The sequence below is a fragment of the Typopeltis vanoorti genome, chromosome 13 (genome assembly GCF_054136105.1).
Source record: "Typopeltis vanoorti isolate ZY-2024b chromosome 13, IOZ_Tvanoo_1.0, whole genome shotgun sequence".
NCBI classification, from domain to species: domain Eukaryota; kingdom Metazoa; phylum Arthropoda; class Arachnida; order Uropygi; family Thelyphonidae; genus Typopeltis; species Typopeltis vanoorti.
In genome coordinates this window covers 56,592,153-56,611,582 of record NC_143561.1, presented here as the reverse complement: position 1 = coordinate 56,611,582, position 19,430 = coordinate 56,592,153, and the positions used below count along the sequence as shown (strand labels likewise).

General features: G+C 32.1%; 1 protein-coding gene across 1 annotated transcript in view; it reads left to right on the top strand.

Moving 5' to 3' along the window:
• The window catches only part of LOC150100174 (homeotic protein ultrabithorax-like), a 148,569-nt gene extending 131,589 nt beyond the window's left edge, over positions 1–16,980 (top strand). The window contains exon 3 of the transcript XR_016549254.1: positions 16,843–16,980. The gene's annotated coding sequence lies outside the window, so the exon portion shown is untranslated. The remainder of the gene's footprint in view (positions 1–16,842) is intronic.
• The last annotated feature ends 2,450 nt before the right edge of the window (positions 16,981–19,430 follow it).

The window sequence follows — 19,430 nt, the reverse complement described above, 5'->3', positions numbered from 1 at the left end:
GCAACGCAAAGCTGTACCAATGAAGTTTAACTGAGGTTCGGCTGTTGCTCTTACCCACTTGGGCGATGAGTTTTTGAGTTCGCTCTCTTAGGGTTTTTGCCTTAAGGGAGCACTTTGAGTCTCCGGGGAGGGTGTTCTCCGGCACGGCCCGCTGAGGGGCTTTGTCGGTGAATTATTTTCCTCGGAATTTGAGCGGTTCTGCTCAGTGGTCGGGGAACCCGTCACTGAGTGGAACCAACGCTGAGATTAGGACGGTCTTTCGCCCACTATGGAGTGGCCTAGAGATCGTCCGTATTTTTGAGATTTCACCTTTACTTACATAGTCGGTGATTGATTTTATATGAGATGCCCATATAGGGTAACGGATGGCAATGCGTAACCAATGAAGTTTAACTGAGGTTCGGCTGTTGCTGTTATCCTGGGTTAATGAGTTCGCTCTCTTAGGTTTTGTCCTAAGGGAGCACTTTGAGTCTCCGGGGAAAGTGTTCTCCGGCACGGCCCGCTGAGGGGTACTTGCCGGTGAATTATGAATTATTTTCCTCGGAATATGAGCGGTTCTGCTCAGTGGTCGGGGAGCCCGTCACTGAGTGGAACCAACGCTGAGATTAGGACGGTCTTTCGCCCACTATGGAGTGGCCTAGAGATCGTCCGTATTTTTGAGATTTCACCTTTACTTACATAGTCGGTGATTGATTTTATATGAGATGCCCATATAGGGTAACGGATGGCAATGCTGAACCAATGAAGTTTAACTGAGGTTCGGCTGTTGCTGTTATCCTGGGTAAATGAGTTCGCTCTCTTAGGTTTTGACCTAAGGGAGCACTTTGAGTCTCCGGGGAAAGTGTTCTCCGGCACGGCCCGCTGAGGGGTACTTGCCGGTGAATTATTTTCCTCGGAATATGAGCGGTTCTGCTCAGTGGTCGGGGAGCCCGTCACTGAGTGGAACCAACGCTGAGATTAGGACGGTCTTTCGCCCACTATGGAGTGGCCTAGAGATCGTCCGTATTTTTGAGATTTCACCTTTACTTACATAGTCGGTGATTGATTTTCAATCCAATACCCTTGGAGGGTAATGGATAGCATTGTTGTAGCCAATGAAGTTCTAACTGAGGCTCGGCTATTGCTGTTACCCTCCTGCCATGATCAGAGCTTTAATTAATTAATTAATAGCTCAATAACACCTTATCCCTACACTGTCCTCTACAGATAACGGGGAATATGAAAAGCATTCTTGCTTCGCCCCTTTAAGCCAGTCCTTATAAGAATATATAAGTAGTGCAGAGATCTGAGTGTAATTTAAGATTTCGTTCTTTGTTCCTATTTTCTAAACAAGTGAACGACAAATCGAGATTTCATTGTAATTGCTCCGTTCGTTTTAGTAGTAATGTAATGTAAGTGAATTTTCAAATCTCCATTGCAGAGAAATCTTCGATGCAACAGCCACTAGCATTTATTGTAGAACTTTTTACTTCCCGATATATCTTATCATTTATGGCCTTCATAAATTGCACTTTGACAGTAAGAGAGATAAGGTGCTGGGCTCTAGCGGAGGGATGATAACGTTGTTTTGTGTATCTGTTGAAGGGAGAAACACTCTCTCTTATTGGATACAATGAAGAGAAAGTCCTGTTCTAATTTAATTATGGTACAGCCACACGAACAACAGTGCTAAAGTAAAAGAAACGCATTTAATAAAATTTTACAAAAGATATTTTTATAGTTATTATGTATTCTTATACCTGATTTGTTTCTTCTTTTTTTTTTAAATATGAACGATCATTTTATTCTTTTGAAAAGTTGCCAATGTAATCATTCTTCATAATATTTTTTATGAATATGAAAAGAATTACGGAATAAGAAACCAATAATTTGCAAAAACTTTCTTGATTCCTTCAAGTGTAACTACTACATTTAATCGCTCTCTCTTGCTTTTCACGTTAAAAATATTTTCCGTGATTGACTTACCTTCGCTTTCAGTCATTCTAGATCTCCTGAAACTCGAGAATCATATTTGGTTTCTTGTAAAAAATTTCCACTTTTTTTTTAACCTCATATTGCTTTTCAGATGTTTCTATTATATTTTCTACTGTATCATAATGCTGGAAAAAAATACACATTATTTTAGTTAACAAATCAATAATATTGGAAGTGGTCATACATTTGAGATTGGAAAATTTTCTTACTATTATTACGAAAATGGAAGCATATTTAAATTTCTTGTAACATGTAAAACTAGTTCAGAAAAGAAAACAACTGAAATGGTTCTTTACATTGTAGAATACATCAGCAACGAATCAATTCTCCCCTTTCCTATTTATGTACAGCTCACCAATTCAAAATTGCATCCATTGAGTACTTGAATAGAAATTATCCTGTTTTCATAAATAGCATTGCATTAATTTGATTTTTATTACTCGATTTTCAAAGTAATATGAATGATTTTTCCCCCCTTTATCCCCATCTTAAAATTTAATTGAAATCCACAGAAAAGTTTTAAAGTGATGATCAGTAATAAATTACAATGCTATTTCATAACTTAAAGCATTTACATCACAAATATCTAAATATTTATCGATTTTTAATAGACTTATTAAATCCTTTGATTAATCTGTTATTTACTGACCTCCAAAATGACTACAAATAAAACTTCGCGGATATGCTTTATATATTTATCTTATATATCTAAATTTTGTTACATGACGATACGAAAACAAATAAAGGCTCAATGTTAGATATTAAAAGTAAAAAAAAAAAAACACTTAAATTTACTAACTGCTTAGTGTTAAAAATCTTATGAAAATCGAATGACATACTTACTAGCTAATATCCATGGCAACAATAAAATAATCTGCACCATTTTTTAAACTATATTCTTTTATTTATCCCAATATCCAAATATCCAAAGTTATTTATCAAGCATCAATGGATTAAATATAACAAAAATTTGGTATCTTTATATGATGATTCTATCCTTTTAAGAATTTTTATTTTATTGCATTATTAATTTTTTTGCTTTTATAAATTAAGTTGCCGTTATATTATATATTGAGGTATACATGTATGAAGTTGACTTTGCCTCTCTATGTATGTTTGTTTTACAAGTACAGTATAGCAATAATATGGTTGAAGTGATTGCCGGCAGATGGCGCCATGATAGTTACTTATAATTATCTGTATATTAGCCAAAGAGAACTGATTATGGAAGCGGGAAAAATTATGCATATTTCTATTGAGCCTATTGAGCAAATGCAATAGCTAGTTAAATGCATTTTAGATAGAAGATACCCTATAAATAATTTAATAGGAAATTTTAACTTCATGGCATTTAAATTCCTGCTTTCTAATAGATATTTAGAATGTGTCGAGGACTAAGCAGCCTACTTATTATTATTAAAAAAAAAAAAAGTAATTTACTTTCAGTGAATTCTATGGTGGAAATCTTTGTTTGCGTCTTGATTTGTCATGATTTGGCAATGTTAAAAGTATATCGCGTTCGTACATAACTTAGATTTCATTAAAATAAAATTCTTTATGTATTTTTGAATGTGAATTTAAAAAAATTCTTAGTAGTACCTATTATCGACACAACACATTTGTAATAATATTATCTTATCGACCCAACAGATTTGTAATAATATGACTGATTTCATGAAAGGAAAAACCTCTCATAACAAAATGTTCCTCCATATTTAGTGTATTTTCTAAGTTGTCTTACTTAAGCTACATTGGTAGTGGTGTATGCGTTAAGTTATTATTATCTATATAATTATATCATATTTTATTATTATTAGTTCTCAGTATTAGACTAGCTTTTTAATGGATTTTAAATAGTTATTTATAATTGAGTTGTTTACATTTGTATAAAGAAAAATATAATAAAGAAAAAAATGTATATAAAGACAAAATATAAATATATATACAAATAAATATTTGTATATACATTTATACAAATACAATACGAGGTATTCTCCAATGAAGTCATAACACAGTTCATTAGCAGTTCGATTTTTTTCCAGTTGAATACATCTAAAGAAACATTTCAGTAGTTCCGAATGGAAGATTTTCTTTCTCTCTCTCTCTATCTCTCCTTTACATTAAACAAAATTTACACATAATTATCGTGACAAGTACTTAATTTACAACTAGTAGTGGTAATTAAAGTAGTACTAGCCCCGTAGTAGATAGTACTACGGAGCTAAAATACTTCAATAAATGAATACATTTTAGAAATAAGTGCTAAGATAGACGTACAACAGTAATACACAATGCATGTCAAGTAATATGATAATATGACTGTATTTAAATATACTCTAAGTTACCTGAATTATGTTTCAAGAATTTAGATTAGATTTTAGACTTGAAAAATTTGAACTTTAAATTTTAAACTAAAAGAGACATAATAGTTCTTTGATGTATAAAATTTTCGAAAGAAAGAATCCGTAAGTAATGTCATGGTAGTGTGGCAAATCTTGCTAACCGTTTGTAGAGATCACAGTATGTTTCCTCTCTTTCCAGCCAACATGTTTGATCCCATTGTGGAGATCAGTGTTTGGGAAGGTGGTCACGAATAACCTTTATATTAACTTTTTGTTTATTTAATTAGCTTTTAAGCTGGAGGTGATGACAGGGTTTTTCATCCCGCAACAGCACATCAGCTAGAAGAACAACGTATTGTACGCTTATAACACACACATAATTCTGAAATATATGGAGAAAATCCTGGTACACTTATCTTTATTTATAAATCGAAATTATGTTTTTTTAATTTCTAAATTAATTTTTATCTGCAACTCAATAAATAATTTAACATTTCTCATTTTTCTGTGAATTTCCGAAATATTCATTGCAATTTTTAATTTTTACTTGCAATTTTTATGGTTTCTATCAGTCTTTATCTTGTATACAATAAAGATTAGTCCTGGAAGAATATGGAGTGAGGGTTGGGGGGGGGGAATTCTCAATCTTAAACCTATTAATAAATGATTTATAACCTTTGGTGCTAGGGTTTTGTTCGTGCCGGTGAAAAGAAGGTGAAAGGAGAAATAAGAGTGTAACCTTATCATCGGTTGATGGAATTTGCACTTAGCGGAAGAATTCCGTTAATACTTCGATGGCACTAAGTATGTGAAAGTATAGAACTCCAGTATTTAGTCACGAAGTTTGAAGACAGTGAACTATCCTTCACACGCAATGAGTGGCTAGACGGAGAAATCGTTTTAGAAGATGCACACAGATCTTAACGCTGCTGAAGTTTCACATTGGGTATCAAGTACTACAATATTAACACATCGCGGAAAAAATTCATCTTAATTTTCGAAATTAATATTTTGGAAACCTAAGATTATTCAGAAAACCCTATGAATGTCTCTTTTTCTCGCTCTGATCATAAGTAAATAAAAAATCTTTATTTTAGGGGATGAACTTTAGGTATCGTTCTGCCGGCGGGATTTCGCCACTATCTTGATATCATCAAATGACCTGATCGCCTCTTAAATATTCCCTCAATTTCTAGAAGTCAAACGGAGTCGAGTTTTGGACTATAAGGTGGGTGGGTGGCGCAAATAGTTAAACCAAGGAGGTGAATTTCTGCTTGGTTCATGATTATGCGAGATTGTACATTGTCGTGTTGATACAAAACTTGTTGCATGTATGTCAGGACGAACTCATTGGATTCGTATTTTCGATTTTTGCAAGATTTTGCAAAAAAAGATCCCTTAATGGCGCTAGTGAGAGAATGTGAATCCTCCTTAATATCCTACTCCACTCATGTCTTATAAACATGAACTGACAGGAGAAAATGCAGCGTCTAGTCTACGTAACATATTTACGACGTTTGCTCTTTTGTGGGAAAGAATTAGACCATACTGGTATTAGTTTTTTTTTTTTTTTCCCTTCGATAATTTCAATGAATTCCAGCGAACAATTTTTAACTGCTTTGATATTGAAATCCTTCTAACAGTATTTTTTGTTGTTGTTGTTAAAAGGTGTAGTGTTACCATTCGTTCTTTCATAAGCTGTAATATCGTCTTATTCTACTGAATCATTTTCCATTTGCTATAATTGCGCCCACTCTTGTTGGCAGAATTGTAAAACTTCACAGCTAAGTGCGTATCATTGACATTGATGAGTATACAACTTAGTTCACATTACTGTGCGTGTTTAGTAAAATAAATAAATAAAGTAGTATGTGGTATGTGTTGCACTTCAGGACATTCTCGTAATTTTAAAATATTAATAACGCACTTTGTTTAGAAGCCAAACAATTAAGACATTTTATACGTTTAAAAGATCGCATTTATGTGACACCAAATATTTTTAACTAACAGAAATTTAAACGGTCAAAAATTTGTATTTATTTTTTATTATATAAGTATTATTATATAGTTTTTTATTTATTATAGAATTTTTTTATCGTATTAATATATAAATATCTTTTTCGCTTTCATATTGTACCTTGTTCTGAAATCTCTTGTTTGGAATTTAGAAAATGTGTTCTTGGGAACAGATTCAGGAAGTAGTAAAATAACAGAGAACACATATACAGAGAGAGAGAGAGAGAGAGAGAGAGGAAAAAAATAGGGAAGCAAATCAGCATTCTCCATGATCTTCCCCTAATTTACTCTTCCATGCATGTATCCTGTGTTTAAGAGCGGGCAGCGAAAAGAAGTATAATGAAATTCGAAAAAAAAAAAAAACGTCAAGCATATTTTACACAAAAGATCCCCCCCCCCCCAGTCGGGCGTCATCTGAAGCTAACCAATATATTTTGACCGCCAGGAGAAATGGCTGCCCTGGCTAACCCTTAGATCCATCTCTGTCGGGCCGTTACTGATCCACATACGTTGTGTCCCCTCCCCCTCTGACGTGTGTTCTGTATACCGCGGTTCCTCATTAGTCGCGCCTCTTTTGAAAGACGGATCTTATTCCATGTCTACGTGGTCGTCATGCCATGCTTGTAACCCCTCGAGCTGACCCTAGCCAACCACGATGCTCGGACGTTTTCCTGTTCCGTCAGCGGAACCACAAAAGCGCCCAGAAATCAAAGAGAAGCGAATCTGCCAAGTAAAAACAGGGGGGAGGTGAAAGAACTTATTTCAGCAGAAATGGAATTAGATTTTTTTTTTTTTTTTTTTTTTTTTTTTTTTTTTTTTACAAACCGGTTACCATGCTAACACTAACCTCTCTTCTAATTGTAACTACCATCGATTTTAACTGTTTCCGACTCTCAAACAGTTCGATTTTCTGATATGATTCATTACGAATATCTGCTCTAGAGAGCAATGTTTTAAAAACGACAACAAATAAAACTCAATGCTCAGCAGATTTATTTAGGGAAATGTTCAGTAGATTTATTTATTCAGGGAAATAAAAAAGACGAACTTTGAACAATAAATACAGTGCTGTAAATACATACATAGTCCTTATCCTTATAAGGACTGGCTTAAAGGGGCGAAGCAAGAATGCTTTTCATATTCCCCGTTATCTGTAGAGGACAGTGTATGGATAAGGTGTTAATGAGCTATTAAAGCTCTGATCATGGCAGGAGGGTAACAGCAATAGCCGAACCTCAGTTAGAACTTCATTAGCTGCAGCATTGCCATCCATTACCCTCCAAGGGTATTGGATTGGATGAATCCAATCAATACATACATAAAATTCTAAATTTTCAATTATATATATTTCATTGAGAATAAATTATAATGGGTGTTTTAAGATATATTAAAATTTTTTTTTTTTTTTTTTATAATCAAGAAAAATTACATTTATTAAGTAAATATTAAAGTTTCAATTTATGTGTATATTAAATTTTAAAAATTCAAGAATAATGATCGACGAGCATGCGAAAAAGATGGAGACACTTAAAAGTCTAAATTAATATGATTCATTGTCCTGTTTCTGGCCTAAAACGGTAATGAGAATTAATACGATACAACAGTGTTTGCATTGAATTCTCTCATAAAATGAGAGGTGGATTTGGAAATTATGTTAAGTATTTGAGTATTTATATTAAGTATTTTCAGTATTTATCTTTTACGTCTTTAAATATTTATTAATAATATTAATTTCCCAAAATTATGTTTTGAAAGTTGTTTTGAGTAGACTGTTATGACATCCGCTGATTAAAATTCCATCGTATTGGTTCACTAGTTAAGTATCATTTTGAAACTTTTAAAACAAAATTTATAAATGTTTTACATATTTAATATTTAGTTAAATATTACAAAATTATTCTTCTTTATGTTTAAAAGGTTATAAAAATTTTATAGTATAATACACCATTATATTTCTTATATGCTGAAAATCTTTAGTTACACTTATTTCGTAGTACCATTGCAATTTTGCAGACGATTGTAAATTTTGTGATTTTGTGACGAATGGTTTTAAAGAGAAGGAACGTGAATATATTTCGATGTAGTTATGAAAATGCATTTTAAAGTTTATAGTTGTAGATTGTATAATATAATGTATAATATATATATATATATATATATATATATATATATATATATATATATATATATATATATATATATATATATTTAAAGTTTATAGTTGTAGATTGTATAATATATATTTCGATGTAGTTATGAAAATGCATTTTAAAGTTTATAGTTGTAGATTGTATAATATAATATATAATATATATATATATATATATATATATTTAAAGTTTATAGTTGTAGATTGTATAATATATATATATATATATATATATATATATATATATATATATTATTCAAGTGAAGGAACGTGAACATGAATATATATATTTATTTATTATTCAAGTGAAGGAACGTGAACATGAATATATATTTAAAGTTTATAGTTGTAGATTGTATAATATATATATATATATATATATATATATATATATATATATTATTCAAGTGAAGGAACGTTAAAATGAATATATATATTTATTTATTATTCAAGTGAAGGAACGTGAACATGAATATAAATATATATTTCGATGTAGTTATGAAAATGTATTTAAGGTTTATAGTTGTAGATTGTATATATGAGTATTATGCTCAGTGAACTAACGTTAGAGGGCGTGTAGTATTTCCTGTAAAAAATTAAATCACATATGTGTTCTTGGTGTATTGAAACCTACTAATAGATATCAACAATGTTGTACTAAATTTTTGATCATGATATTTTACTTTGGTCGTACAGCGCATGTCGCGTACTATCAGAAGGCCAATGACGTATTTATAAAATATATTTTCTAGAACTTCTACGGAGATCCGAAATATAATATAATAATAATAATAATATATATATATATATATATATATATAATGCGCTTCCATCAGTGAAGCTTATTATGACTTTCAGCACTTCCAACGATTTCATTTGGGCTCTCGGCATTGCAATGCGCTGCTACAATCGATCCTATTAACCCTAACGTACTTATCCTCGTAGTCCTCTAGGGATTATCAGAGGCCCGCTTCTAACATTTTCTCAGGAAAGACACGAAAGGTGGCCACGCCTCTTTGTAACTTTATCTAATGAAGTTCGTAGTAGTGCTTTCTCCCGGAATGCATAATTGGATAGCATTCTCAGGAAAACGGAAAGAGAATGAAGCAACACACAAAGAGCCCAGTAGTAATGGCCGACAGCTTGTTACCGTCGCTAAGAAAACGAGTTGGCTCCATGACATCAAGAAATATTAGGTGCTAACTTCCTCGATACTGAAATTTAGAAAGATGTGATGTCCTTTTAATTTCGCCAGGCCGATTAATCTGGTTTTTTTTTTTTTTTCGTTTATGCTATGAAAAAAGAAGACAACAAATCTTATAAAATTTTAGTTCGTTTTTAAATGTACTTAGGAGTCAATAGTACTGGCTTCTAGATTTAGCGGAAATGGACAAATTATTTTAAGAATATCGCGGAATGTTCAGCTTGGAACATGACCAAGAAAGGTCTTGGTTATCAAGAAAGGAAGTATAAATTTATGTTTATAATTGTATATTTCTATTCTTTGCAATTAGCATTTCCTTATCTCCAATGATTTCTGCAGACCTCCTGATTAGTTCCCATCCTTCTTCAAATTTATCTATTATTTTAGTCGCTTTCCTTCCTTCTAAAACATAAGTAAATAATAACATTTTCTCTTCTTAAGAAAAAAAAAAAAAAGATTTACAATCGTTTATGGGTGGCCACCATCCACGTAAAGTTGTACATCTATAATACATATATTAACATGGGTGGGCTAAGAGATTTTTATTTATTTATTTTTTTTTTACATAATTCTGTTCCAAAGAGCAAACATGAAACTTTTTGATTTAGTAGCCGCTATAGGCCTCCAATAAATAGAACGGTGGTCTTATAGCGAGCGATAAATCTACTGGGCGATCATATTTATATTGTTTTCAATGTCTGATTAATTTTTGCTTCTGTTCTTTCTAATTAATTCTCTTTAATATTCATCCTTAGGTCCCACGACAGTAATTGTGAAACTGTCTGTCTCGCCCCTTCATAACACATAATCATAAATCTGACAGAAATTTCTTCTCTCTCTCTCTCTCTCTCTCTCTCTCTCTGTATTGTGTGTCCTAAGTGCTCAATATTTTTACTATCTAATATCATTACTTCGAAACTAAACCGATTTTCTGTTATTCTGTTTTTCTGTTAATCTGTTTTTCCGATATTAATTTTTAGGTTATTTTTTCTATCACGTGTGAAATATTTTCAGAAAATTAAATGCCTGAATCTGTTAATCTGTAGGCCTTTTTGCCTATCTAGTGGATTGAAAAACCGGAATTTTCAGGGCGAAAATCCGCGTTTTTTAAACCAGCGAACTCACTTTTATTGAAAAGCTTATATGAAAGTTCGATTAATAAACTAGATTCGATCTTAGATCTTTCATTATTATTATTGTTATTATTAATAATCAAATTATTTTTAAAATATTGGTAATAGTAATAAAACACTTTTGGTTGTGTTTTTATTACTATTACTGAATTATATAGACTCTACTTTAGTTTTTGTCTTGGCGGTGAATAATTTATAGCAACGTAATACAAGACAGTTGGATAGATTGTTTATAGGTTAAACGTATGCAAATCCATTGGATTATTTCGTACATTTTTCAGATTTCCACACTCATGAATATTACATTAAAAATGACAACTAAAATCTTTCATGGTGAAGATAACCTTAGAAAACATTCCATTGTATTAATTATCGTTTTTATTATGATTTCAATAATATTATACACTGTTCTGAGCATCACAAGATGGCGACCGAATGAATTTTCTTATTAAGGAGGCCAGAGCTGTTAATGTAAATTACATATATTTATGAGTTTTTTTTTTCGAATGATTTTCTTTTTAAATATCATCGATTCGCGTTTTTGTTCTATGATTTGTTATTCGGAGCGCTTGTGGCTGCTTTGTTTTATGATCAGCGATTTCAAATTCAGGAACGGCGTTTAAAGCTTTTACTACTTGAACACGTAATCCATTGAGCCGTATGCAAGTAGTCGATTCATAGTAGCCTTAGTATGCATTTAGAAGAACGATGCGTGTAACCTTCGACTGAAAAAGGATCTGGGAATCTCAGATGAGTAAACCGGTCTCATATGGAAAAAAAATATGGGTTTTTATCGCGAAAAAAAAACCAAAAAAAAAAAAACGCACAGTTAACCGATATTAAACACTAGCCTATGGTTGCTCCAGCCGAGAGGTAAAATTCTATAAACTAAAATTCCTTCCAAATATTCATTGCTTCTAATAACTTCGATTCTTTTATATTTCTATGATAATTTTTTTATCCTTTTAACTGTTAAACTGTGTGATTCCAATATTTTTCATTTTACACTGTTATCAAGACTTCTTCAAACCAAACACAAAGAAATAAAATGATCATGTTATTATTTTAATTTTTCTTCTTTTAAATTAAGTATGGCGGAAATTTGTGCTGCTTATTTCTATTTCTATTACAGTAAATAATAAACTTAAATTCCGGCTTTTTCAATATTTGTTTGGTGGATAAAGTAACAGCTCAGTACTTCGCTAATCGTAGAGGTAAACAAACATATATATAGAAAGGTAGTATGCATATAACACGTAATGAGAATAGGAAACGATCTGATGACCGAGAAAATAGCGTCACCGCTCTGCATCCAATCCCACTGACCGTCTACTGCCCATAGTTGTGCCTTGGTCACAATATCAGAGCATAACTATTTGAACATATGGGATAGGGAGGGAGGGAAGTCATATGCCAGTAGCAACGTGTGATATAGAAAAATATCAGTAATTAAATTACAGTTTTTATTTCTACCAAAATCACGTTGTTTTCACAAAGTATTAAGACCTCGTTCAACTTCCCTGTATTGCAGTAACACTCGCACGGACAATGTTTTTCTTCTCCTTGTTAAGTTAAGCACGTCTATTACTGACTGCGCGCGTTAAATATTTGTTTGTTCACGTTCCAGACAAATTGCTGTTGTCCAAAGAAGTCTTCTTAGTCCTGGGAGTTTCTCAATGCTAGCAAAGTGAGCGTTAACCAACTTTCCAGTGTATTACTAACGATGAACGTGAGACAATTCTGCAGCCTAAAGAAACCAAGGACTATTGCAAGAAAATTTGCTGCCATTATCTTCTCTCGATGTACTAGACGTCTAGTTTATTTATAAATGTCGTCTGGAAGCACGCGACCAGTATCAGTCTCAAGTTAGGAAAGGTTCAAAGTGATCTCTTTCAGCTAGTCTTGAGTTTATTGTATTGGGATTAAAGTATTGCCTCACGTCCACCATGAATCCAACTCGATTGGTAGAGTCAATTCTAAAGGCTTCCATCTCTCTTTCTTTCTCTTTCATTCTATCCACTCACCGGTAGTTAACACGCTCAGAACGAACTGTATAACAAGTCATTCCTCGAACTACAAAATACCACCCCCACGAAGGTCTAATAACAGCATTAAAACGCCCCGGATCCGTCCCAGGACCGTGAGTCTGTCTACTGCCCATCTCCTCTTGATGGACTTGTCAGCACGACAAGCTAGAGCTCATTGTTTTCATAAAAGAAATTTTATAGCATATAAAACGGGTTTAGTAGGCAGCACACGCACAGATGACTGTTAGTAGAGTGTAATGTCGCTCTTATACCAACTTTATGGCCCCTGGAACAAGATTTATAAGCTGAGACCAGTTTAAATTAACAGTTAAACGCTGTTGTACAGTGAAACCATTATCACTTCATCTACCACTGTTAGCGTGTCGTTTACTCTTGTTAAATATTTCCGAAGATTAAAAATAATCATAATAAAAAACACTTTTTTTTTATCCTTAACAATTTACTAGTTTATAGTTCACAAGACGCGTGCTTCTTCATGTCGGGAGATTTTTTTTTTTCTTCTTTATTTTCTTTTTCATGCTTCGTAACGACAGTCGTCTGTATACTGTAGAATTATGGGATAGTCACACTGTCGTACGTTTTGCAGCAGCTGCAGTTTCGACCATATGCTCACTTTGTGGCTTGCCTTGATATCATTTCGAAGCAGATCGTGTGTTTTTATTCTTCATGACTAGATGATTTTCATCTCCATTCTAACATTCTTTTTTTTTTTTTTTGGTATGCAAACAGTTTTATATTTAAAGTATATGATCAATTTAAATGTGCTTAAAATTATGCATATTGTTGTTTATGTGACACTGTTGTTGTTTTTAAAAAAACATTAATTGGCATTTATGGATGTTCTATTTTATCTGCGATTAATAATCTTATCATTCAGTGAGTTATTTAAAATAATTAAAATTATATTTTATTATATAAACTATACTTAAAATCATTAAAAAATATTTTTTAATAAATAAATTATAATATCTTCAAAATAATTTCAAATTTCTTTGGTAAACCGTATTAAAATCGACATATGTAGCTAACGCGTAGAGTATAATTGACTTACGAATGCTCAGTATTGTTATGTCTCAAATTATCGCTATGAATTTTCTGTCTTGGAGTGATTCAGGTCACGAATGATGAAATTTAGGGTGATGTGGTAGATCGCTCTATTTTAACAAACCTCATGTGATTTAATTAATTTTTAAATATTTGTATAATTTAGCGTTATTAATATATATCGACTTAAATGCCCAATCGTTCTTTTTATAACTTATGACATGAAAGTTTGTGAAATTAAGCGCTAATTGTTTTAGTTTAAATTTTTAAGAAATAAAAGTATTCTTCCATATATGAAATAAATACAATTTGATTAACTCGTAAATATGTTATGTTCAACTATCGTGAGATCCTAAGATAAAATGGCGACTTGTTAAAATCTTTAATAATAATGTTGGTAAATAAATGATTCAATATCTTGGATTTTAGTAATTTCTGCCGTAGCAAAATTACATTAAAAAAGAAATAGACTCTGATCAATGTTTTTGTAAGAAATAGTGAGGAAATAATAGTATTTATTTGCTTTTTTTTTTTTTCACTGTAAAAGATTCATATATTTTCTCTTCCATGAGATCATGTCTATACTTCAACTGTATATCTAAAGTTTGTTTGGAGTGAGATATACAATTTCTCAAGAAGCCAACTTTCGGTTAATTCCTATAATTATCACATTTGCAAATAAAGAACCTGATTTGCATATAAGGGAATCAAAGAGCGGTGGAAGCCTCAGTGAGCTTTAAGCCCTTGCATTAATTGGATTTGCCGAGATTAATGTGCTGAGCCTCCACACTGCATTATCCTTGATGCATTTGAAGACTACTATCGAATTACAGCGATTTATGGTTGCCTCTTACAGTAATGTCTGCTTTCTCCTTCTCCGCTGTTTCTGATGTCTCGTGCCAGCACATGATATAAATTAAACGAAAGAAAAAAAAAAATCTATATTTCATACATTCTCCAAAATGTTACACAGATGCGCATTTGATATAATCTTGTTTAGTTTTATGGTCAAACGTGATCTATCGCCAATGATATCTCTCTGTTGCAGAATAGGTTTGCTTCTTGGGGGTTGTCTCTGCTGCACATAGAGTGACAGTTTACACATGCACACTAATCCAAGGCCAATAAAAGTCCAACTACTCGAACACTGACATTTTCTATAGTTTTCCCAACACAAAATCAGCGACGAACTGTAAAACTCTCTCCCACTCTCGTATTTGTATAATACAGCTCAAAAAAAAAAAAAAAAAAAAAAAAAAAAAGAAGCCAATGTCGCTGACATAGATCGATTTTTTGAATTTTTTTTCTCCTTCAAAGTCAATCTTTTTTCTTTCTTTTTTTACCGACTTTAGGATATGACATTTGAAATTAAAAAAATGCGGGTCTTAAATTTCCCAAGCATCAGATCTAATGGCAAGATTTATGGGAGTATTTATTTGGCTATTAGGACCCTCACCATGAAAACCATTAATCGTTAACGAGCTGCTTGTTCAGTATGCACTGAAGTATTGTTTGTTAATCGTTCCTGTTGTTTATTTATTTTTTTTTTTTTAAATTTCATTCAAAATTATAAATAACACAGAAAAATAGTAAAGCTTATTGGATGAGTGGCATGAAACCTAGTTTCAGAAAATGTTTATAATAACTACAATAACTTAAATATTCAAGATAAATGATGAGCCGGTATGTTTACGAAACTTCACTGTCGTATAAATGGGAATAAATTAAATACAGAAAGTAGCAGTAAATATTCCATTCTGGTAAATAAGAAAAAAAAAAAAAAGTAGAATGATCAAGGAAATCAAGGGGCAAAGAAAATAATAATAATAATTTTAACTGTATCAATGATACTCATTTGTTCTGCAATATAGATTCTTATCTGTAGAGAAATTCTGGTTTAAAAAAATATAAAGTAACATAGACGCCTTTTTAATTATTATATAATTGCACAATTATTTTAGCTACAAACAGTCTTAATAGAAGAGGAACATGACTCCAGCGGGTAATGGATGGCGATGCTGTAGCCAAAGCTTTCTTGCTTCACCCATCTAGCCAACAAAAAAAGTCCTAATAGAAGTTACATTAGATAATTTTAACAATGATCAGTGAACAACAAATACCAACAGAAGGCAGTGGATTTTTTATTTTCGAAAATTAAAATATTTGATTTTTAATGGCTTCCTAGTTCGAACTGCAATTTGTTATTTTTTTTTTTGTTTGTTTTATTGCCAAATTTGTTTTATTTGTTTTAAAATTGTTTTATTGCCAAATTATACATAATTCGTCTTTATTATTGCTTTCATAATTAACTTGAATTGAAGTTTTATAGTTTTTATTTATGTGGGTTATGTAAGAAGGGTGAAAGTTATAAACCTAATATAAATAAATATTGATCTTTTAAAACATCTGTTTTAAATATCAAATGTTATCTGAATACACTAAAATATTTTAAATACACACACACACACGTTACCTGTTTAAGCAGTAAGCGAAATATGTTTTGTAAGATATTTACATATTGTTGCTTGTACACTGATAAAAGTTATCAAGAGAATAGTTTCAATTACTTAATGAAGGATAATGGCAAGTCATTGGGGAGTGCTAGAGCTAGCTTTGCACATTGACATCCTTGTGGCAATTTGATCCGAACCCCAGCCGCGAGCGTCATGATATTAATTTGAAACTCGGAACTAAAGTAAAGTACTCTTGACACCCTCTGTTAATTAAGTCTACTGTGGGATGAGAACCTTGGAAGTACCAGAAGTGCATTATTTCATTTGTCCAGTAGGATACCTTGAACTCATTACGGAACAATGTGCGGAAGCCTACTTACTTCTACTACGACGTTTTCAATAGTTTAAGTGGGCTGTAATCCATTCGGTTGAATAGGAAATTTATAGATAAAAATATACGCGTTATTTCTCTTTCATAGGTTCCAAGACCATTTTGAGACTCAGACGTCCTATTTTAATCATTAAATAAAACTCACTTGCTGGTTTGATGAGATTTTTGCTGATGATGAATCTGTAATCGACATTGCCATAAACAGTAAATATATGCTACTTTATTTCGTTTGCTTTATTATTGCTGAAGTGATATATAGAAAAAAATATTTCCTGTAAACAATAAACAAATTCTTTTGGTCTAAGCAGAATAATAGATGTATAGTATGATATTTTTTTTTCACAGTTCCTTTTCTCTTATTTCATAACTGTAACATAAAACTAAATATTTAATTTACTATTATATTTCATAACTGTACCATAAAACTAAATATTATTTGATTTAATATATTTCATAACTGTAACATAAAACTAAATATTATTTAATTTAATATTATATTTCATAACTGTAACAAAACTAAATATTATTTAATTTAATATTATATTATTTCATTTAACCTGACAAATGAATCCACATTAATGTAATATTAAGTCCTTATACTTATAAGGACTGGCTTAAAGGGGCGAAGCAAGAATGCTTTTCATCTTCCCCGTTATCTGTATCTGTAGAGGATAGAGGACAGTGTAGGGATAAGGTATTATTGAGATATTAAAGCTCTGATCATGGCAGGAGGGTAACAGCAATAGCCGAGCCTCAGTTAGAACTTCATTGGCTATAACATTGCCACCCATTACCCTCCAAGAGTATGGTGAATTCGGTGGATAATAAGTTCTTAACAGAACTGGGCGATGGACTGAATCCTTGACTCTTTATCCCGTCATCTGAATGAAGAAAATCTGTGTGGATGGAGTGTTATTGAGCTAAAAAGCTGTAGTCATGGCTGGGTAACGGCAGTAGCCGAGCCTCAGTTAAAACTTCATTTCATTGGCTACAGCATTACCATTCGTTACCCTGGAAGTCCTAAAAAAAAAAACTTTTCCTCTTCACCCCGGTGGATAAGCATAATAAGTTAAGAGGAAAGTGTTATATGTAATTAACTCTTAAAGAATACAAATAGGCGTTGGAGAATTTGATGACTTTCTTCTCAGAAAGTTTGATACATTAAAATAAAATTATATTTTTTATTTAATAATTTTTATTATAATGAGTATTTGTTTTAGAGAAAATGCAATTCATGCTTTTTAAAACACGTCTCAACAAATTATAATATTACGCTGTATTATTGAGTCTATAAAACTCATGCAATAACACTAAATCTTTTTAATGACAATGTGATCTAAACGCTATTTAAACTTTCAATAAACTATAAATATAAAATAAAAATATCAGCATATATATATATATATATATATATATATATAACTGTCAAATTTGTTACATTTCATATTTTTGGTTGTATTGTTTTTTTTTTTTTTTTTCTGGTTTTTACTCGGTTTTTCATAGCTTATTTAACATTGCTATTATTTTCGTATTATTGTATTATATTATTTTGAACTTGATCGTAACAATTATTAAGAATTAATATAGGCAATTTATTGACAGGATGAGATTTAGATAAAACTGCTCATTATCTTTTTAAATTAAAAGTGAAAGACTATTTTTTTTCTCTTTTTTTTCCCCATCTATAGCTATTATATCAAAAAAAATTATGAAAAATATATTAGGTTATCGTACAAAATTTAATCGCTAAAAAATAGAATTTATATACATTCAACAATTGCTATTTTACGATAAAGATTTCGGCATCCTTAAACATTGAATTTATTTTTCAATTTCAATTCAAATTTAAATATAAGCTAAAAATAACCAGTGCGTTAAAACAACAGTGAATTATCTAGGTTTCACAACAGATAAGAGAGAGAGAGAGAGAGAGAGAGGGGTGAATTTAGGGATGAAATAGCCTTGTTGATAATATGTTATGTCTGTTCTAGAAAGTTTCATGTTTTGAATTGGGTCTAGCAGAAGGTGATGTTATTTTCTTCCTCAAACCACCTAATAAATGCCGGAGCGGAACCCTTGTGCATTCCTGGTGTACAGTAACAGCACGCCGAAACACCAAAGTCTGTTTAGGCACTGCCTGCTACAGTAATGTTGTTTGTCTGGAGCCGCTGAACGATCCAGAGTCAGCGTTTTCTGCTACGTTTGCATCACGACAGGTCTAGCAGAACGTTCTTTAACAGTGGGGGTAGTGTGTAGCTGTCGTCTTGATTCATGTGCATATCTGTCTTTTCACTAATTACAGACCGTAGCGGCTCGGAGGAGATGGATGACCACGAACAAATCACTACCAGGAATAACTGCGGCCGGTGTGCCCGAAACGCATTGCAGTGTTGATGGTGGCCCGCCATGTTGACCCATAATTTCATTGGCTGGAGCTGTCTGCGAGCACGGCTGTCAATCCAGATATATGGGGTGGTGCTTCGGTGACAGACACTCCCAGATGACGTCATTTGGCTACCAATCAGAAAATAGGGAAGTTCAGGTGAACTCCGTTTCTCAGAATTTGTGAATTCATTTGTTTGAGTGCTTTTACCAGACTCTCGTTATAACAACACGGCTATTAGCAGAAGAGACACACCATGCTGCTTAACCCAAAATATACCCTACACTTCTCAT